Source organism: Periplaneta americana, chromosome 9 (genome assembly GCF_040183065.1).
Source record: "Periplaneta americana isolate PAMFEO1 chromosome 9, P.americana_PAMFEO1_priV1, whole genome shotgun sequence".
In the NCBI taxonomy this organism is placed as follows: Eukaryota; Metazoa; Arthropoda; class Insecta; order Blattodea; family Blattidae; genus Periplaneta; species Periplaneta americana.
Window position 1 is genome coordinate 59,123,729 of NC_091125.1, and position 23,603 is coordinate 59,147,331.

Here is a 23,603-nt window from a genome sequence, read left to right on the forward strand (position 1 = left end):
TGAATTATATTTGGCCAAATATGCTGTTGCTTGAGTTACAGCGATCAATTAAGGAGAACAGTTTAAATGTGTGATGAAAGATATTAAATAATTTACTAGCGCTATACATGTCAACTTTCGTTTTTCATACGCGTATTTTTTTACGTTTGAACGAGGACATTATAATCTGGAACATTGAAAGCAGCTATGGAAAACTGCAAACACATTATCTTGAAGCTTGCTTGCTTCAATGACCTCAGTCGAGTTACAGAATCGATTGTTGATTAATACTGTAAATGCTTGTTTCGTACGTCATAGAATTTATGAAATTCCAATAAAATAAATATAGAAGTATTAAATCAGATAAACCTTGAGCAACTTTACCTGTTCACACGGAGAATATTTAGAGTTTAATGAATAGAAATTGAATGATGTTATCCTCGGCTCATTCTATGTTGATTTAACTATAAATATACAATATTTTATGGTTATTAAAGAAGTTTGAAAGTATGATGCTGTTTTTTCTTTAAATAAACGCTCTAAAATACGTTAGGTTTTCAAAATAGGTATACAGGTTGTAAGGGGTATAAGTGCCAATACTTTAACTCATGATTGTTCATGCCATGAGGAAGAAAAAATGTTCTCATAATTTTTTTATAATTGCAATATTTAACTAATTATTAAAGTTTACAATATTAGGCATTTGGCAACGTTGCTGGATAGGGAGGAGGGAGTTTACAAGTACACGGTACAGCTCAAGCGGATACAGATATGCCAGTACAAAACAGGATGCTCTGTTTTAATGCAAGGGCGGACCGTTGTTTACATAAAACAAACAGCAAATACAAACTTTCACTCTCATGAATAGAACTTTTTGGTAAATTTCCATTTTATTTAACAATATTGGCAATATTGGTCCAGTTTTTTGTTGTACGTCTAAAAAATAAACAATAATACCTTACTGCACAAAATCACACGATTTTCTTTTAAATGCAACATTTTAATCTCTCCCGCTTGCATACCATTTTTAAAGAAATCTCTGGTTGTGTGATTTTCGAAACGGGGTAAGAGACTCATATTTTCTAATAATCGTTGAGAAGCTGCTGCAAAAGTTCGCCTATTAGGTAACCTTCATTGCGGAAAACATTGATGCTACATCTTCTTGCCTCACTTGAATTACGACGACTTTCTCCATAAATTAATAACATATGATATTCCTAAACTGTGAATGACATTGTAAGTTGTTTATTGAGTACCTGGTACCGAACTGTCATCCGCTCGACAGTAGAGCTATGGACAGGGAGCTTGAACTCAGCTGACTTGTACGTACAGTACGTCTGTGCAGAGTACTGTTTGCTGAACACGTTGCCACGTCTCTCACGCCAGAATATTAAAAAAATTAAGTATGCAATTTTATTTAATTTCACGAAAACTTAATAGAACACCAAATATGTATTTAAACTAATATTAACTCTTTGCTAGATATACCTACTGATGTAATTGTTTTAGTAATTTTACTATCGATATAATCAGTATATAACGCGAATAAAATAAGAGAAGAAATATTTTGTTCTGGGGAAAATATCAAGTTTTGACCCTATGTTGTATGGACATTTTTTGATCCTGTAGACCGTCCCGACGACTGTGAAAAGGACGGCACTTATACCACTTACACTCTGTATAATGTTATGTTCTTTATTTGCATGTTAGAAACTTAGGTACAATACAAGAATTAAGGTAGAATAAAATTACTTTAAGGACGATAAATCAATTGAACATCTTTATGGATACTCTCCATAAGAATCAAGTAAATTAGCCGAAGCATGGTCTCAACTGTAGATTATAACCTATTACCGCACTTCGGTCATGACATGCCTGGTAGTTAGACGTACACTTCCCGTCTGGGATTTGCAAGCATAGTGATGTCACACGGTGGGTGGAAGGAGTACTATAGTACAGGGGCATCATTTTATTTTTACTTCAATTTTTATTGCACCTGAGTTTTTTAATGTACTTCACTCCCACCCCTTCTACTAATGAAGTTCCAGCTGTCCTCTACACAGATCCAAGACCGCATATAGTAAACAGCACTGAGTTAGTGAGTATAGTACGTTCCAGAAATATATTCGCGTTTTCCAGTGACGAAAGAGCCTTCAATATTGAATCATATTTTCGCACAGGTACTGTCCGTTTGCCTACGTCGTATCCCGATTTCCCCCAGCCGCTTCTGTTCGCCCCTCTGTAAAAGCAGGGCTGTCTCAACTCTTTTCTGAAAACAGTAATTTCTGTTAGGAATTGGACGTTTACGTAATATTATACAACTGTTTAAAATAACGTAAATAAAAGGGCCTCGTTAAGTAATTAACTGTCAAGTGATCCCTCCTTTCTACGATCCTGCGGCATAACCACTTGGACGGACAGTAGATAGCATGTCTGAGTAATTTTATCTGTGCGGGTCGGGCAGAAGTGAAGATTGGATTTACAGTACATAAGGTACTCTTTTATAGACTAGGTACAAAATTATTTCAACATGAGTTACTAGTACGAAGGATGAAACTAGTAATTAGAATTAGATGCAATAGTCTATACTGCGATAATATGCACAAAAGAACTGAAGCCTGTATCGAAATGAACGGCCACCATTTTCAAAAATGTGTTTAAATATCCATATTATGATTATTTTTCAATTTAACTTCATTCTCTATATTGTACGCTAATGTGCTGTAAACAGTATAATATACACTACATAATGAATACGTTCGCATGGCTAACTCAGTTCGTGAGTAAAAACACTTATTCTTAATACTGTACTGTATTAAGATTAAACAAAAACCTAATGAAAATTATCGAACTAAAAATCGCGATATTTCCTAGTTTAGGTAAATGGATGAACTACTTTTCTTCCTTCCTATATCTAGTAAAGTGATTTGTTTGTATTTTACGCCAGTATCATCGAACTACAGTCGAGGAAGTGGGTAGCAATCTGTGTTTCCTGTTCTCTAAAGGTATAGCCAGGTTAATATTAAACATGTTAGTAAAAATAAAATGATGTTCCTGTATAAACTCGCGCATGCGCACACTCTATTTTACAGACGAAGCTAACGGCTGCTATGCTTTCAGATTCCAGGCGACTAGTATACAGTGCTCGAAACGGCAAGAAGTTTTCTTGTGTAACTATTGAAATTTGAACAGGGATCTTCTATTGAAGCTATGTAATATTACCAAAGACTACTCTAATTATTGAACCACAAACCTGAAACACATCCACACGGGTATGCATACCGATACGTATGTACTGTACGACCGCATGATTATGTCACAGGATCTTCGAAACGGGGAAAATCACTTGCCAGTTAATTACTTAACGGGGTCTTTTCTTTAAATAATTTTAAACACGTGCATAATATTACGTAGACTTCCAATTCCGTACAGCTAATATTTTCAGAATGGAGTCTAACAGCCCAGCCACTAGCCTTTATAGAAGGGCCAGCAGAAAGGGGGGGACCGGGATGTGACATAACCTCTTGGACGGACGGTATATGTTTCATTGTATGACAACCATACATTGTATTTTTGCATCATTATGATTTGGGCATCCTTTTCGTAGCTGTCGAAATAATGTACAAGATTCGAGAAAATAACTCAGTTGTGAGAAAGACTTAAGTTGATGGGTTGAGACCACGCTGCATCGAGTTCCGTCTGCATTTTAAATCGCAGTCACGCTACTTGGATGGATTGTTTGTTTTTGTTAGTGACCCACTGCTGAGTTTGACCTACAATATAAGAGGATGCACAAGTTTAATTTACATGGTGTGCCCTTTCACCAAATTAACATTAAAGTTTTAGCACGTAAAATATAAATGATGAGGGTCAATGAGAAAATTCGGGACCACTGACATTGCATGACATTTCAGAGTGAAAGTCCCTGACAGGACAGTACCGCTACGGTGTGAATGGACTGCACGTACATATCCATTCACATCCATCTCCCTTAGGGATACTGTACAGACTAAGTAACAAATCCGACAAGCTAGGAGCGCAAAATGTTCCACTCTAATTAGCGGCAATGTATAATTGAAATGTACATAAATATAGACAACAATTAGGCCTATTTCATGTAAAATCCGCACTGGATAAGTTTACGGAAATAACATGAAAACGTGCGTTGGAGGTATTGTTTCATTTATTAAAAATTTACTTAACCCGGCGCTGGTAGCTATGGGTGCTATTCATAGACATTTCGCAGCACGCGCTACGAGCTTACTAAGCTAGCCCCGGCTATCCACTGGTTACTAGTACAGAATTCAAATCATATCCTATCGCTAACACTGGTTTATGAATACGAAAAACGCTGATAATCCACAGAAAGCCCGCGCTAAAAATGTCTATGAATACGGCCCTATATGAGCACTTTGCTAAGTATCAAATTCAAATCACAACACCAATATGGAAGGTGTTGCAAATTTTTCTGCCTCTAACCAAATTTATAAGAAGTCAAAAGGAGAATAGCAATAGCCAAGGAAGCTTTTAATAGAAAAAGGAGCATCTTCTGCGCACCTCTGGAGAAAGAACTAAGAAAGAGACTAGTGAAGTGCTTTGTGTGGAGTGTAGCATTGTATGGAGCAGAGACGTGGACACTACAACGAAGTGAAGAGAAGCGACTAGAAGGATTTGAAATGTGGATATGGAGAAGTATGGAGCGTGAAATGGACAGATAGAATAAGAAACGAAGCTGTGTTGGAAGAAGTGGATGAAGAAAGAATGATGCTGAAACTGATCAGAAAGAGGGAAAGAAATTGGCTGGGTCACTGGTTGAGAAGAAACTGACTTCTGAAGAATGCACTGGAAGGAATGGTGAACGGGAAAAGAGTTCGGTGCAGAAGAAGATATCAGATTATAGACGACATTAAGATAAATAGATCATAAGAGGAGACTAAGAGGAAAGCAGAAGATAGGAAAGACTAGAGAAAGCTGGGTTTGCAGTGAAAGACCTGGCCTTGGGCAGTACACTATGAATGAGTAAATGAATGAATTACCTGAGCTGGCGAAAATGCTCCCGTTTTTAAATCCTCCACATGTACCAACATTCCTCCCGTCCAAATCAAGATTTCAGGTATAACTCCCTGTAAAGTTGATTTGAATAATTTCGAGGGAAAAATTGTCCCGGGGCCGGGTATCGAACCCGGGACCTTTGGTTTAACGTACCAACGCTCTACCAACTGAGCTACCCGGGAAATCTACCCGACACCGATCCAATTCCTCCCTCTATATCCACATACCTCAAAGTGGGCTGACAACCGTCAAGCAACCAACTTCGAGTGCACACTAACTCCGTGTGACTTACAATGTGGTTTTCTGTTAACGAACAGTGACGTGTATTATGCAAACCAAAGGTCCCGGGTTCGATACCCGGCCCCGGAACAATTTTTCCCTCGAAATTATTCAAATCAACTTTACAGGGAGTTATACCTGAAATCTTGATTTGAATAATACACGTCACTGTTCGTTAACAGAAAACCACAATGTAAGTCACACGGAGTTAGTGTGCACTCGAAGTTGGTTGCTTGACGGTTGTCAGCCCACTTTGAGGTATGTGGATATAGAGGGAGGAATTGAATCGGTGTCGGGTAGAGTTCCCGGGTAGCTCAGTTGGTAGAGCGTTGGTACGTTAAACCAAAGGTCCCGGGTTCGATACCCGGCCCCGGAACAATTTTTCCCTCGAAATTATTCATTCCTCCGGTCCATTTACAGACTACAACGTAGAAAAAACAAATTAGCTTATATCAAACTAGCGAGCTACTCTTTTCTTTTGTAATAGACCTAGTAGTCTACAAAGTTTGCTGAAATTGTGTGTCTTTTTCACATTATTATAAATTACTTGTGTAGTTAAAAAGGTGATTAGGTTTAGTTATAAAACACTTCGCCATAAAACTGACAATGAGTGTAAAATATTACATATTGGCTCATTTAAACAGGGAGAAATTTAAAGCAAATAATCTTAAGAAACTGAAGTCGTGCAATCTGTTGCTGTAGAGCAAGTATTTTATACCGTAAGTATAATTCTTTGCGCAAAAAACAGCCTCATTCCTTTAGTCGTGGCTTCTAAGAGACACATAACTGTCACTTTGTATTTGCTTCAGAACTTCAATGAAATAATAAAATATTTGAATGGCTGGCATTAGAAAGACTTGAGTTTTCTATGGAAAGATTCCCAGTTGTTTGTGGTGCGTCTAATTGACAGTTTTGCCGACATTAATGGGGGAAAGAAGGCGTATTCTGAGAAGTATCAAAGATACAGTCTGTGAACTCTCTTATTGCTCCGCTGTTGGATTGTAATGATATTACACATACATGAAACATTCACCAATACCTTTGGGTTGCACGAAAGTCCGAAAAATATCTTAAATTCACTTTCCTCACCTCCTCCTCTATACACACTGCTTAGTTCCAGACAATGAATTTTGTGATACGTCAGTTTGGCGGATGAATAAATAGTAACTTATTGTGTGAATTTCAAGATTTGGCATCTTAGACAAATGGGAGTCAATTTACATGCCACATCTCTATAAATAGAAGGAAATTTACATATTTGAGGAAATGCAAACGACCCTCTTGGGGGAAATTTACTTTACCCCCTTTTATAAGCATTGACTATTACCTGCTAGAACAATTTTCTTCGAACAATACATTGTACTCTGTAGAGAAAATATTTCAGACCAGTGGCTCAGTTATCATGGAATAATTACTTTCATGTCTCTTGTAAAGTCAATAGACTTCTAACCCTATTCAACTTTATTATTTCACTTTAAAACTTCCTAAAACTTTCCTTGAGTGCAGGTATTTCGCCAGACAACTTACTCTTTTCTTAAATGAAATGAAAACATATCCTTTATTTAACAGAAGGAATGTTCAAACCATTACTTACTTACTTACTGGCTTTTAAGGGACCCGGACGTTCATTGATGGCCTCACATAAGCCCGCCATTGGTCCCTATCCTGAGCAAGATTAATCCAGTCTCAATCATCATATCCCACCTCCCTCAAATCCATTTTAACATTATCTTCCCATCTACGTCTCGGCCTCCCCAAAGGTCTTTTTACTTCCGGCCTTCCAACTAACACTATATACAGTGGATTTGCCCATACGTGCTACATGCCCTGCCCATCTCAAACGTCTGGATTTAATGTTCCTAAATATGTCAGGTGAAGAATACAATGCGTGGAGTTCTGTGTTGTATAACTTTCTCCATTCTTCTGTAACTTCATCCCTCTTAGCCCCAAATATTTTCCTAAGCACCTTATTCTCAAATACCTTTAACCTATATTCCTCTCTCAAAGTGAGAGTCCAAGGTTCACAACCATAAAGAACAACCGGTAATATAACTGTTTTATAAATCCTAACTTTCAGACTTTTTGACAGCAGACTGGATGATAAAAGCATGTTCAAACCATTGCGATATTTTATAGTTTGTATAAATTACTGTTACACCTGACTAACAGCTGTCGTGGTTTGAATTGCATTATGGTGTAAGATTTTGGAAACTGAACTAATTGTGAAACAATATAATTTTTGATGATTATTACGTTGTATCAGACGCTTGCTGTTATTTCGGAACTGTTCTTTGAAACTAGAATTTACTTGGAAACGGAATTCTTGAAAAAGTTCTAGAAAAAGAACGATTTTTCCCAACGCTAGGCTATGAAAATCTTAAAATCTGACACAATCCGTTAAAGTCTTGAAATTAGGAATGAAATTACTCCAGAAGAAGAAGAAGAAGAAGAAGAAGAAGAAGAAGACGACAACGACGACCGTCCAGACATAGGCCTACTACTTCTATTCAACACTGCAGCCGCTATTGAACGGGAGATAGTGTTCTATAATGCCGAGGATGAGTTAATGCACGCTTGCCCCGCACGGAAGCAGTGCTGAGCGCCCATGCCCACTTTCTGTAGAGTTGACGATGACTGCCTTAAGCGGTTAAAACATAAAGGTGTGCGAGTGGAGGCCAGCTAATATTTTTATAACAAGGTGGATCAAACACGGCAGGCCTCCTCCTGCAGAGCGAACATCGGCGAATATCGAACTTCACCATACTCGACAAACTTGAACCCAACATAGCGCCTGTAATGCACGACGCTAGTATCCACCTCAGTAATAACAAATACATAATACAATTCTATTTGCTAACGCCCAGGTACTATTGACAGCTATACGTAATTTACAAGAGAACGCTTTAACTTTAAATAAAATTAGTAATATTTGACTTTCATTAAAGATTAAATACACTTATACTCATTAAGTAAATAGTAAGTGATGTCTCATAATATAATAATTACAATTTGAGATATGGGAAACAACATTATAGGATGCAACGCAATATGTGGATGCATAAAAAGCTATATGGGAAAAAATATTAGAAAGGAAATTAAATCAAGGCTACATAATGTTTCGCACTAAGGAAGAGACTAGTGAAGTGCTTTGTATGAAGTGTGACATTGTATGGAGAAGAAACATGGACATTACGACGAAGCGAATAGAAGCTTTTGAAATGTAGATGTGGAGAAGAATGGAACGTGTGAAGTGGAGAGACAGATAAAGAAATAAAGATGTGTTAGTGGGTGATGCTGAAACTGATCAGGAAGAGGAAAAGGAATTGCTTGGGTCACTGGCTGAGAAGAAACTGCCTCCTGAACGATGCACTGAAAGAAATGGTAAACCCGAGAAGAGTTCGGGAAAGAAGAAAATATCAGATGATAGACGACATTAAGTTAAATGGATCATATGAGGAGACAAAGAGAAAGGCAGAAAATAGGAAAGACTCGAGAATGCTGGATTTTCAGTGAAAGACCTGCCCTTGGGCAGAACACTGAATGAATGAATGAATGAATGAATGAATGAATGAATGAATGAATGAATGAATGGTTTTGTAACTAGCTTTATTAGCTATATGGAAGTGAATCTTGTTTAGTTATAAAGTCAGATAAAATAATTAAAACAGTGGAAATGAGAAATATGAGATCACTTAAAGCAGCGGTCATCAGTACAGTGTACCCTCGGGCTAGCGTCTCATACCCGCGGATAAGGGACTGCACAATGGTGCATCCGTGGCTGCTGGTGGGTATGCTCTCTTTCTCTTCCTGCTGTATGACGGGGCATATTACAATGCACTGCTTACTCCTATATGTATCAAATATGAATGAGGTATCGCCCACCTCATTATATTTTGCTCGACTAGTATGACTAGTCAGTTTGTTTTTATACCATTAAGTACGAGAAAAATTCGTACCGGCACCGGGAATCGAACCCAGGACCTCTCAGCTGTGCGTGCTGAGTGCTCTCTAACCAACTGAGAGCACTCAGCGCGCACAGCTGAGAGGTCCTGGGTTCGATTCCCGGTGCCGGTACGAATTTTTCTCGTACTTAATGGTATAAAAACTGCTTACTCCGTTATCCATTTCAGCGAGTGCTGACGACCACTGACTTAAAGGATTGACACTACGATATAAAGTCCTAAGTTAAGACATCAGACAGGAGCCAAACGTAGAAACTACCATGGTTGAAAGTATAGATGCATATCAGAAGGAATACCATAATCACGACCAGATGATATTACCTGATTGTTTACCACTGCGAGAAAATTAAGAAAGGGATATTACGCGGCGAATGAACAGTATAAATGACCGATACAATATCTAATTTAGTATTCAGAACGATATTATTCAATCCTGAATTGGAAAGAAGACTGAGAAGGAGCCCAGTTAAAATTTTTAAAATCTATTTCACAAAAATCATTTTCCAATTTGAAGAATAAAAAAGTTAAAACCAGTGTTGCAGACGTGAGCAATTGGTGAAAGATCATAGACTCTTTCGACAGATAAGGTGCAACTGCAAACTACGTTTAAGGTTCTAACAGAGGAAATCGACGTATTTAATATTCCACAGACGCGAAGGCCATGGAACGGCACCTAACTTGCTTATCTAACATGTTCCCTACGGGCAGGAACTCCTAGACGCATTTTACTACCTATACCGCAATAATGATGCAAAAACGGAAGTCATTGCTTAATGAAAACCTGCTTTACTATCCTTTGCCTACCAAAAGAAGTCTAAAGTCAAGTTTAGAGATACATTATACCGGGACATGATTTTGTTTTTACTAACATTTCTAATTTTAACCTGGCTACACCTTCGGATTAACGGTTGAAAACACTGTTACATCCTTCCACGGCCGGAGATGACACTAATATGAAATACAACAAATCACTTTACCATGTATAGGAGGGAAGAAAAGTAGTGCATTCCTTTACGTAAACTAGGAAATATTACGATTTTGAGTTTGATAACTTTCGTTAGGTTTTTATTTAACTAAAATACAGTAAAGTATTAACAAATGATTTTACTTATTACCTGAACTATCCAGGAGGACGTATTCATTATGCAATGTATAATATACTGCCTACAGCACATTAGCATGTGATATGGAGAGTGCATTTAAATTGAAAAATAATCAAAATTTGGATGTTGCGAATTCCCCCCTGTTGGGAAGTTATCCCTCTCTCATAAATCCATATTAACATCCCTGCCAGGGATAACTTCTATCCCCCCCCCCTCATAAAATATAATTGTTTTAATACGAGTATAGTTTATAAAGTATAAAGTAAGCAAAGAAAATAATATTGATGTATTATCAACACCGGCAAGCTGACAATAATTATAGCTAAAAATATCAGAATTCGATAACATCAACAGCATGCCTGTTGCTCAGCAAAGGCCAAACATTTTTATTTTGTAGACATGCACAGTTAAGGTGCTTAGGAAAATATTTGGGGCTAAAAGAGATGAAGTTACAGGAGAATAGAGAAAGTTACACAACACAGAACTGCACGCATTGTATTCCTCACCTGACATAATTAGGACCATCAAATCGAAACATTTGAGATGGGCAGGACATGTAGCACGTATGGACGAATCCAGAAATGCATATAGAGAGTTAGTTGGAAGGCCGGAGGGAAAAGACTTTTTGGGGAGGCCGAGACGTAGATGGGAAGATAATATTAAAATGGATTTGAGGGAGATGATGATAGAGGCTGGACTAATCTTGCTCAGGATAGAGACCGATAGCGGGCTTATGTGAGGGCGGCAATGAATCTCCGTGTTCCTTAAACGCCATAAGTAAGTGTGTAAGTAAGATATACACAGTTACCTGTAGGTATAGTAAATGCCGGTACTTGCCTTCAGTCATAATATTGATTCCCTTAAGCTACAAATTCAATCGATGCGCGATGGGTGTATTTATTGAAATTATTTGAATTACAACTGATAGAGTAATTATATATCACTTTTAATTTAATTATTTTGTAATTATTATTTTGATTCAGTTGAAGTATTTTATATGTAATCATTATTGAACTTCATTAAAGCCACTTTTGTTCTCTTTGAGCTGTTTAAAAAAATGAATTATTTTTTAAATTTCACGTATTTACTTTTTTCAAAGCTCTTATGCCTTTCCACTTCATTAAATACAATTTAAAAATGAAAGGAAAATAAACATTCTAAGCACTAATATATTACTGATTTAAAAGTACAAAGCGTAAAAGTAATTTGATTTCAGTCTTTAAGAAAAATCACTCAAGAGCTGGAAGCGTTGTACAAAATGTTAAATTGAGAACTTTGTTGTTGGATAAAGGCCAAAGTCCTGACTTGAATTATGTATGAAGAGAGTGTTTGACCGATTCTAATGTGAGATTCTATGTTGTCTTTAGGGAAAGGCTAGGCGTCCGACACACTTTGACATTGGGAAAGTCTTTTACGTCCGCCTGACGTCAACTTGGAAAATTTATGTAGACTAATGAGCTTAAATATGAGCCTAATGCCCGAAAAGTGGAGTAAAACTCTTCGGCAGACAGAGAGAGTTTTCTTGGGAACTCTCCGACAGACAAGAGAGAGAGAGCTCTCTCGGAAACTCTCCGATAGGCGATAGAGAGAGAGAGAGAGCTCTTCTCGGAAACTCTCCAACAGACAAGGGAGAGCTCTCTCGGAAACACTTCGACAAACAAGAGAGGGCTCTCTGAAACTCTCCGACAGACAAGAAAGCTCTCTCAACTTTTTTTATTGATTTAGTTCTCTCAAAAGTCTTAAAAAAGTTCGAAGTAGGCCTATAAGTTATAATAGCGTCACGAGAATTGAATGCTACACATTCAAGATGTTCAGGTTATGAGTATGAATGCATTTTTCTTGCAGTTATAAAGACACTTACTCGTCTTAATTGCTAACTAGTGTACTAATTAAAACCCCCGAACAACAAAAAGAAAAACTGTTTACACAGCCACAGTACAGTTATTGTCTAAGATTAACACGCTTTAAAATAAAAGTATAACCCATTTTATTTCGTATGAGAAGTTCAAATTAAGTTTAAAATGCATAGTTTTGTACTACGTAGATTTTTCTCGATCTTAGACACACACACGATGAACGGTGATGACGTAAGGCCAGAATAGGCTACTTATTTCCGCATAATGCAACTCCAGACATTATATTATTCAAATTCAAACACAATGCCATGAGTTCCACTGAATATTAAAGATTTACGCCTGAGTTCTTTTATTACATACCCTGACAGTGGAGCGTATGAAGTGATTACTGATTGAAAATGTATTCTATAATCGTCCATTAATAAGTATAAACACATTCTGTTCAAAATAAATCATGTGTGTCCTTTCTCACGCCCAAATGGTAATGCATCAACTACAACTTAGCACACCCGTGTCTGATTTCAGGCAAAGAAAGTGACAAATTTGTTGCAATTCCACCAAAATGAAATGAGTTTTATATTTGTCCCGTATTGTTCCATGTCACCATATTTATTTATTTATTTATTTATTTTGCTAATAATTGTAACATAAAATATAATATATACAGAAAAACTTTAGCTCGCTCCTGAAAGAGTAGAACTCGTGATGGGGCGGATTCCTGAATTGAAATTAATAATTATACAATACAATTTGTCTTATGTCTACTATGCAATTAGAATATATAAATTTAAATTTACAATTTTTCAGTTTTTATAAAATCCATACACAACTTTTTAAATTTAATACTAGAACTATTAGAATTGACAAGATTAGGTATTTAAATATAAATCTGTTATATATTCTTGGGCCTAAATTACTACTATGGTTATATACTGTAATAGTATTGTATTTTGGTTTAAGCAATCTTAAAGAATTTATAATTTTTGTTTCATAACTATGAGAATACTTACTTACTGGCTTTTAAGGAATCCGGAGGTTCATTGCCGCCCTCACATAAGCCCGCCATTGGTCCCTATCCTAAGCAAGATTAATCCAGTCTCTACCATCATATCCCACCTCCCTCAAATCCATTTTAATATTATCTTCCCACCTACGTCTCGGCCTCCCCAAAGGTCTTTTTCCCTCCGGCCTCCCAACTAACACTATATATGCATTTCTGGATTCGCCCATACGTGCTACATGTCCTGCCCATCTCAAACGTCTGGATTTTATGTTCCTAATTATGTCAGGTGAAGAATACAATGCGTGCAGTTCTGCGTTGTGTAACTTTCTCCATTCTCCTGTAACTTCATCCCTCTTAGCCCCAAATATTTTCCTAAGAACCTTATTCTCAAACACCCTTAATCTCTGTCCCTCTCTCAAAGTGAGAGTCCAAGGTTCACAACCATAAATAACAACCGGTAATGTAACTGTTTTATAAATTCTAACTTTCAGATTTTTTGACAGAAGACTAGATGACAAAAGCTTCTCGACCGAATAATAACACGCATTTCCCATATTTATTCTGCGTTTAATTTCCTCCCGAGTGTAATTTATATTTGTTACTGTTGCTCCAAGATATTTGAATTTTTCCACCTCTTCGAAAGATAAATCTCCAATTTTTATAGTTCCATTTCGTACAATATTCTGGTCACGAGACATAATCATATACTTTGTCTTTTCGGAATTTACTTCCAACCCTATCGCTTTACTTGCTTCAACTAGAATTTCCGCGTTTTCCCTAATCGTTTGTGGATTTTCTCCTAGCATATTCACGTCATCCGCATAGACAAGAAGCTGATGAAACCCATTCAACTCCAAACCCTGTCTATTATCCTGAACTTTCCTAATGACATATTCTAGAGCGAAGTTAAAAAGTAAAGGTGATAGTGCATCTCCCTGCTTTAGCCCGCAGTGAATTGGAAAAGCATCAGATAGAAACTGGCCTATACGGACTCTGCTGTAAGTTTCACTAAGACACATTTTAATTAATCGAACTAGTTTCTTGGGAATACCAAATTCAATAAGAATATTATATAAAACTTCTCTCTTAACCGAGACATACGCCTTTCTGAAATCTATGAATAACTGATGTACTGTACCCTTATACTCCCATTTTTTCTCCATTATCTGTCGAATACAAAAAATCTGATCAATAGTCGATCTATTACGCCTAAAACCACACTGATGATCCCCAATAATTTCATCTACATATGGAGTTAATCTTCTCAAAAGGATATTCGACAAAATTTTGTACGACGTCAACAAAAGTGATATTCCTCGAAAGTTACTACAGTTAGTCTTGTCTCCCTTCTTAAAAATAGGTACGATTATGGACTCCTTCCATTGTTCTGGTACAATTTCCTTTTCCCAAATTGAAAGTACAAGTTTATAAATTTCGCTAGATAATGCCCTTCCACCTTCTTGTATGAATTCTGCTGGAATTTGATCAATACCTGGAGACTTGTACTTTTTCAGATTTTCTATCGCAATTTCGACTTCAGAAAGTGTGGGTCCCGGTATGAATGGCTCAGCAGTTTGTATTTGAATTTCGTCCTGATCATTTCTATTTGGCCTATGTATATTTAGTAGTTGCCCAAAATAGTTTTTCCATCTGTTCAGGATTGAATGAGAGTCTGCAAGTAAGTCACCATTCTCATCCTTGATTACGTTTACCCTTGCCTGATATCCGTTTTTAAATTCCTTTATACCCTTACATAAATCTCGAATGTTTTTATTCTTACTATTTGTTTCTACCTCATTCAGTTTTTCCTTCAAGTAATCTCTCTTTTTATTCCTAAGTGTACGACTTGCTTCCCGTCTTTCATTGAAATAATTATCTCTATCTCCACAATTGGATCCTGTAAGAATTTCAATTTTGCCTGTTTCCTTCTATCTACTACAATGGAACAATCTTCATCAAACCATGGTTTCTTTTTCTTAGTTTCATGATTACCTATGCTCTGCTCAGCTGCAATTTTGATATTATCTCGGATATTGTCCCACACGCTATTAACATCTAACTCTTCCTCAGCTTCGTCAGCAGTTGCTAAAGCAGCAAACCTATTTGAAATTTCAACCTGATAACGTTGCTTAGTTTCCTCGTCCTTTAATTTCAAAATATTGAATCTACTAATATTAGCTTGTTGCTCTACTCGCTTGGCTACTGACAGTCTCTCTTAATTCTCCAATTACCAAATAATGGTCAGAATTACAGTCTGCCCCCCTGAAAGTTCGAATGTCTACTATACTAGTGTGCCTTCTTTTATCTACCAAGATGTGATCTATCTATGACAATACAATTCAAGATTATTTCGATTTTTGTGCATGAATTTTATTAATAAAATATAATGAATTTGTCTTATGTTAAGTACATTAAAGTCTAAAAACAATTTCTGAGATGGAAAATCAATAGGTTTATGAAGACATATTTTAATTATTTTCTTCTGTAATAAATAAAGTGCATTAAAATTGGATTTAAATGAGCTACCCCATCCTATAATTCCATACATAATTACCGATTGAAATAAAGTTAAATATATTGTGCGTAATAATCTTATTGACAAGTAATTCCTCAATATAACAAAATAATATATTATTTTACGTAATTTATATGGTTAGGACTATCGCTAATTGGGAATATCTGAATTTCGCAATTGTTTCAGCAATGATTATGTGCCAAAGGTGACCATATGGAATATGTTATCAATTATGAAAACAAAACAAATAAATCATTCGGATAGTTAATGATTCAGCAAGCACAATAAGGAGATGTTAAAAGTTTCTTCCTATCCTACTATGCTTCTGTTAATTGACACGGGTCTAATCGTCGCCTTTTAAAAACTATTCAAATTGATTGAGGTGGCGAGAGACTGTGACTTTAGAAATACCAAGACTTGCTGAAAATTAACTGCTACAGACTTAAGTGGCTGCTCTTCCAGCTTGGTGGATGTAACCTCATTCTCTAGAACAGATAGTCTTCCTGAGCGAGCTTTACCTTCAAGACTTAGGTCTGCATCAGTGATTACTGATTGGCTTATAGACCTACAGTTTAATACCGTCCTATTACTTACCAACCCTTCACCTTCCACTTCACATATATCATTTCTTCAGCTGCTATTTTGCACTTACAAATTCTTTCTTAAAGAAACCAGAAACAATAAAACTCCAATTCTCTCATCATAATGTATTACGCACTATCCACCGCAAATAGATATGAAGTTAAATACTTCTTGATATGTGTTTAAAATATCAAGAACAGTTACAAACATATCATCCGTTGCCTAGCTACTCAGACAAACATGTAGAGTATTAATTATAGAAAAAGATTTTTGTGAGACGGAAAATATAACACTGGCCAACAAAAACATTTTTTTGAATGTTTCTTGCACTTCATGAGTCAATTCTGACTAATTTTTGGTTGAGAAAAACGAATATGACAATGAAAAATTTTTCTTAGCTCTAGTTTCTGTGATACACAATAGGTGGAAGTATTTCAGTTTAACGGATTAAGAGAAAACGATACATTTTAATTACATATGCCAACAACATTGAAAGTGCATTTAATTTTTTTTAATGGCAGTTACATTCTAAGAGTTCTAAATTTATGGAAGAATACCTGGCAGATGGTTGGGTCTGAAGAGAATCATGTGTGGCTTCATGAGATCGTCGTCTTTTAGCTTGCCTCTTGTGAGTTCCGGAGCATCCCTACGCAAAGACAGCAGTAATCCGCAAGCATTGTTTCATTCCAGCGGCCCTGATATCTTTGTTCCATAACAGAAATATCGTGATGGAACCTTTCTCCGTGTTCATCACTGAAAGCTCCACAACTAGGAGGGAAAAGGTCTAGGTGGGAGTGGAGAAAATGGATTTAAGGGACATTTTGCATGCGAGTTGATGGTATTTTTGCAGGAGCATTGTCACCAACTGAGTGTAGTTATCATCTCTTTTGTTGCCTAAAAATCCATGAATAACTCCCTTGAAGGCTTCCCAAACTTCCTTTCCATTCCCCGCCAAAACTTGGTCAAATGCAGGATCCTTTACAAGTTCTCGAATTTGTTGCCCGACAAAAATACTTTCCTTGACTTTGGCATCACTTAATTTCGGAAATCTCTCTCTTACGTACTTAAAGGCCTGTCCTTCTTGATTCATACCTATGACAAAATATTTTATCAAACTCAGCTTAATATGCAGGGGTGGAAGAAGAACATCTTTTGGGTCCACGACAGACTCGGCAACAACATTTTTCTCGCTAGGATTATGATTTCTTGCAGGCCAGTCTGCCTGAATATAATGTGATTTCCTATCCCTGCTGTCCCACATACATAAAAAGCAGCAATATTTTGTGTACCCCAGTTCCATTCCTAAGAGTACAGCAATGAGTTTTCGATCACCACAGATTTTCCACTTGTGTTCATGATATTCGATTGAGTCGAAGAGGGCTGTCATATTTGCATGAGTCTCCTTCATGTGAACTCCATGACCAACAGGAATAGAAGGAAGACTGTTGCCATTGTGAAGTATTACAGCTTTCAAACTAAGCTTGGAGGAGTCTATGAATAGCCTCCATTCAATTGGATCATGGATCAAATTCAAACATTTCATCAAGCCATTAATGTCGCAGCGAACAAGATTGTTTTTCTTCTAAAAAAAAAAAAAAAAAGGGAAGCAGGTCCCTGTGACGTCTGTACTGTGAGACCCTGACATCACGTTCGAGAAGATTCCATTGCTGTAGTCTAGACCCTAGAATTTCTGCCTTCTCCTTTGACAGGTCAAGGTCTCTAATGAGATCATTCAATTCCGCTTGACTCAGTCTGTGCTGTTTATCATCTTTTTTCCTCAAAATCAGGGTCCTGGGATGTGGAAGGCTTGTTGGGTTCTTCTTCTTGTTCCACACTGTCTTCATTTTCTACTTCAAACACACAATTTTCGTGGCATTTTTACCAATTTTACGCTTTAAAAACACTTCCAAACCAGAAATTCTGCATTAATTACAGCAGAAACAATATGAAATTCACAGTGACAGCAACAATACCTATATTTGTAACTTACAAACAGCTGAAGAACATTTGTGTTTTGTTACTTGACAGGTGTGCCGACTCCCAAAACAAAATTTCCCCGAAATTTCCCCCAAACTGAAAATGTTGACTCTAAAAAATGAAATGTCACTTTATCTACAAAGCAAGAGTTAATATGTCATTTTTATGGTGATTTTTTAATTCAGCATGTGGAAATACATACGAATTAGTTTTTGAGCAAGAAATATTTTCATTGTTGACCAGTGTAATTTAAGTATGTAGCCAAATATAAATGATCATAAATTAATAGACTACGCTGACAGAGTTATGGTTTTATTGTGTAATGTCCCTATTTTATTCTCATTATAGAATATTCCACGGTCGCGAGAACTCACGTTATAACTATTTTAAAATGTTTATGTTAGGAATAAAGATAAGCTACTAGACGTCGGCAGTTACGTAAAATCATCTAAGGAATTAATAAAATCGTGCTCATAACATCACAGGTCGACAAGCAAGGGTATAATGTAATTCGCTGTCAACGTTGTTGTATCCTTGATGTTTCAGGTAACTGAATAGTGAAAACAAGATAAACTGTTTTATTTCTATATAGAATCATGCAATATGTGAATTTGGTCAAACGTCGGGAAACTTTTGAAATCGCTGAAACTAAATAAATGAATAAATAAATAAATGAACGTATATATATATATATATATATATATATATACATACATATATACACAAGTGAATATATAAATAAGTAAATATATATAAATGAATGCATGAATGAATAAATAAATGAATAAGTAGATCCTTGATAAATATAAGAAATAAGTAAAATAGATAAATAAATATAAATAAATAAAAGAGACAAAATATATGAATAAGTAAACAAGTAAACACATAATTAAACAAGTTAAGAAATAAGCAAGCAAAGAAATTAATAATAGTTATTTATGCAACTAGTGGCATATGAGCATCATCACCGCTCGAATGTGTTTTGCAAGAACGAGGCGTAAGCCGAGTTCTGTAATTACATGAGAGCGGTAATTATGATCATCCCATTAGTTGCGTACAACATTTTATCTGCTTTTATTTAATAATGCGTTTAATGCGTTCATGATACGATCATTGACTGAGTGCGATATGTAAATGATTACCGCACTCAGAGCGGTAATGAATGCCATTACCGCAATCAGTGCGGTAATCATTTATAAATTGCACTCAGTGTGGTAATAAATGCAATTATCATGGTGATATGACGATGGATAAGTATCAATTAACAAACCAACGTTGATAAAATATATGTATACAACCTACCGTACTGTATTTCTAACGCAGTACAATAGGCCTACATTAAAACTCGAGTAAACAATATTTGATATCTACTTTATGATAAATGGGCCTAATAGGCTACTATTTATCTATTTCATTATTTATACTGTTATTTTATATTTTGTGCTTTTTTTCCTCCAAATGTATATCTTCAGAAGAGTATATTTTTATAATAAATAAATAAATAAATAAATAAATAAATAAATAAATAAATAAATAAATAAATAAATAAATAAATAAATAAATAAATAAGATTTTTATATTTGCTATTGCTCTAATACTGATTGAGTGAAAGAGAAACTCTGCCAGTAGAAATAAATAAATAAATAAATAAATAAATAAATAAATAAATAAATAAGTAAATAAATAAATAAATAAGTAAATAAATAAATAAGTAAATAAATAAATAAATAAATAAATAAATAAATAAATAGTTTATTAACCCTTGGTTAGAAAACACTTTCAGATTCAGTGAAGAACGTGATGTAGGTATTTAAAACTACGTAAATTTATTTTTTAGTCCTCAATTGCGTGTCATTGTCTAATGAGCTCGCGAACAAAAATATTAAATGAACTTAATGAAAAATCAAGAATCTTTCTTCATTAAATACATTACGATTATATAATAAAATAATGAAATATGTAATGCTCGAACTCCGTATTTGCAATAGAAATTATGAAGCACTATCGTCTTCTTCCAGTAAGTGTAACGAAATTATGAGGCGCACCCATTCCGAAGCCAGTGCTAACATTTCGCTGTCACGGAAGCTCAACATAACTACGGTTGCTGTTATTATGACATAAGTATCAGTTGTAATCATGAACAGTTGACGTGAAAATTAATTTCCTTCCGGTTCCGCGCCGGGCACGTAGGTTTTTACTGAAACACTATCTGACCTTCGCATGTTACGTAACTCCCTGCCCACTCATCCTAATGTTATGAATGGTTGTCGGGTGCGTTCTTTGAAGGTGTGGAGACACTGACAACGTTTATTATTAGTAGGCCATCATCCTCTGCATTGTAACGGTTTGTAACTAGAAAATTACGATTTTATCATAGCGTACTCATACAAACAACAATAAGACAACATTCTGTACAGTACGAAATTCACGAGTTTTCTTATTACAATATGAAGAAAAAGTATGAAGTTTAAAGGTGTGTAAATTCACTCACGGAGTTTAACATTACGCAAGATACCCGAGCGCTTGTGATTAATTGTATGTAGTTCATTAAAGGTACAGTATGCACTTCACATATGTGCCTAGTCCATAATAAGTTCTTAATTAAGCAGCAGTCTATGCAACGTGCGTGCTACTATTACGATTTATATCTTCTAAGAATAAAACTATGTTAAGTGAAGCCACAGTAATAAACGATTACTGGTAGGTTTATTGATGTAGATGAACGAGGATTAACTCTTAATAAGAGTAATTTCTCTAACTGATTTAATACTCCACTCAATAATAATAATAATAATAATAATAATAATAATAATAATAATAATAATAATAATAATAATAATAATGTTTGCGGTAACTTCGCGGTTAAGGCGTAACGATGCAACTTCAAATGTTGTGGGTTCGATTCTCGATGTGTTCAAAGACTTTCTCCATTAATATAATCCTTCCTGCACCACTATGGCGAAGGGGCTTACTCAACATCTAACAGAAGTAGAGTCCACAGCTGTGAAGTAACGGTTAGCATGCCTGACCGTAAAACGAGCGGGCAAGAGTTCAAATCCTGGTTGGGAAAAGTTACCTGGTTGAGATTTTTTTCCGGGGTTTTCCCTCAACTTATTAAGAGCAAATGCTGGGTAACCTTTGATGCTGGACCCTGGACTCATTTCGTTGGCATTATCACCTTCATCACACTCAGAAGCTAGATACCCATAGCAGTTGATGAAGTATCGTAAAATAACCGATTACAAAAATAACAGGAATAGAAATGAGTACGAGTGTGGCAATTCCTTGGGAATAAAGGCGACAAGCACTTAGGATTTACATCCATACTGCCATTAATGCCGATGATTTTACCGTATTTATACTAGGTCGGCCATGGGAATCTGACGATTTTTAACATTAAATAAGTTGGTAACAATGACATATGAGTACGTGAGTTATTATGCGCAAGCGCAATGTATGCCATTGATGTAAAAATGGCTCTATGAAATGCTGAACATCGCACTTTTGTGGTGGAAACATTTAAAAAAAAATGCTGACTTAGTTGTCATGACACAACGATTATTTCGTCGATATTTTAGTGTTTCACGCCATGGTACCGTTCCTGGCAGGAACGCTATGAAGTTATTGATACCGAAGTTCAGATCAACTGCTTCTGCAACGAAGAAGAAATCACCAAGTCTTGTAGACATTGCCATAACACCACGAAACACAGAAAGAGTCAGTCAGGCAACAGTAAGGAGTTCTTGTCGCTCAACCAGAAAACACGCTGCTGCATTAGGTTCATTACGTACCAGTTTGAGAAGAATTCTGCATAAACATTTAAATTTTCATGCCTACTTGATGGTTGTGGTTCAAGAGTTAAATGATCGTGATAAAGCAAATCCAGTGACATTCTGTGAAAACTTTCCCAACGTTTTTACTGATGAAATGGTCCCGTTAATGAGTAATGAAGCAGACTTTCATTTAAATGGCACAGTGAATAAACAAAATTTTCATTAATTGTCTGATAAAAATCCATAGCAGCTTCATATGCGCCCTCTTTTTGTCCACATGTAACAGTCTGGTGTGGCGTTGTCTGTTTTGGAATCATATGTCTTTATTTCGTTCAAGAGAATGATAAAGCTGTCAAAGTCACTTCTGATCGATATATAGAGACTTTATCGGGCTGCCTTAAATTATCGTGGAATAGATCTCAATGGCATCTGGTTTCAACAAGATGGGGTTACATTCCACACTTCCAACGTGTCCATTACAATGGTTAAAAAAATGTTTCCAAACCATGTGATTTCCAAACGAGGAGACATTCCATGGCCTGCACGTTCTCCCGACCTATCGGCATGTAACTACTTAATTTGGGGTTACCTCAAATCTAAAATGTACATTAGGAAACCAAGAGACATTAATGGACTCAAGGAGACTATACAAGAGGATATCACAGCCATACCAAACAACATGGTGCAATTACCGATACAGAATCTGCGTGAAGACTGCAGCAATGTATCTTAAGTAGTGGACGCCATATTATGTCTTTCCCAAATGACATTCAATAACCTATTGCTATATAACAGCACTAAATTTTTAATATATATATACACACACAGAGACATCATTTTATTTTTACTAACATTTATAATATTAACCTGGCTATACCTTTGGATAAAGGATTAAGAACCGGAAACACCGTTTGCTACCTCCTTCCACGACTGGAGTTCGATGATACTGGCGTGATATACAAACAAATCACTTTACTAGGTATAGGAGGGAAGAAAAGTAGTTCATCCATTTACGTAAACTAGGAAATATCGCAATTTTGAGTTTGATAATTTTCATTATGTTTTTGTTTAATCAAAATATAGTATAGTATTAACAATGAGTGTTTTTACTCACGAACTGAGCTTTCCATGCGGACGTATTCATTATACAGTGTATATTATACTGTCTGAAGCACATTAGCGTACAATATAGAGAATGAAGTTAAATTGAAAAATAATCATAATATGGATATTTAAAAACATTTTTGAAAATGGTGGCCGTTCATTTCGGTGCAGGCTTCAGTTCTAATGTGCATATTATCGCATTATAGACTATTGTACGTAATTTCAATTACCAGGTTCGTACTTCGTATCAGTAACTCATGTTGAAATAATTCTGTACCTACTCTATAAAAGAGTATCTTACGTACTGTAAATTCAATCTTCACTTTTGCCCGATCCAAAAAGATAAAATTACTCAGACATGCTATCTACTGTCCGTCCAAGTGGTTACGTCGCAGCGTCGTAGAAAGGGAGCAAATCA

The 23,603-nt window shown here is 35.9% G+C and overlaps 1 protein-coding gene and 1 non-coding gene across 4 annotated transcripts in view; one reads left to right on the plus strand and one right to left on the minus strand.

Annotated features, from left to right (window-relative positions):
• Positions 1–23,603, minus strand: part of LOC138705964 (protein dimmed-like) — a 330,385-nt gene that overhangs the window by 260,325 nt on the left and 46,457 nt on the right. The gene's annotated exons all lie outside the window — the stretch shown is intronic.
• On the plus strand, positions 5,614–5,686 carry TRNAN-GUU (transfer RNA asparagine (anticodon GUU)). The gene has a single exon. It is a non-coding gene; the product is annotated as a tRNA-Asn (tRNA).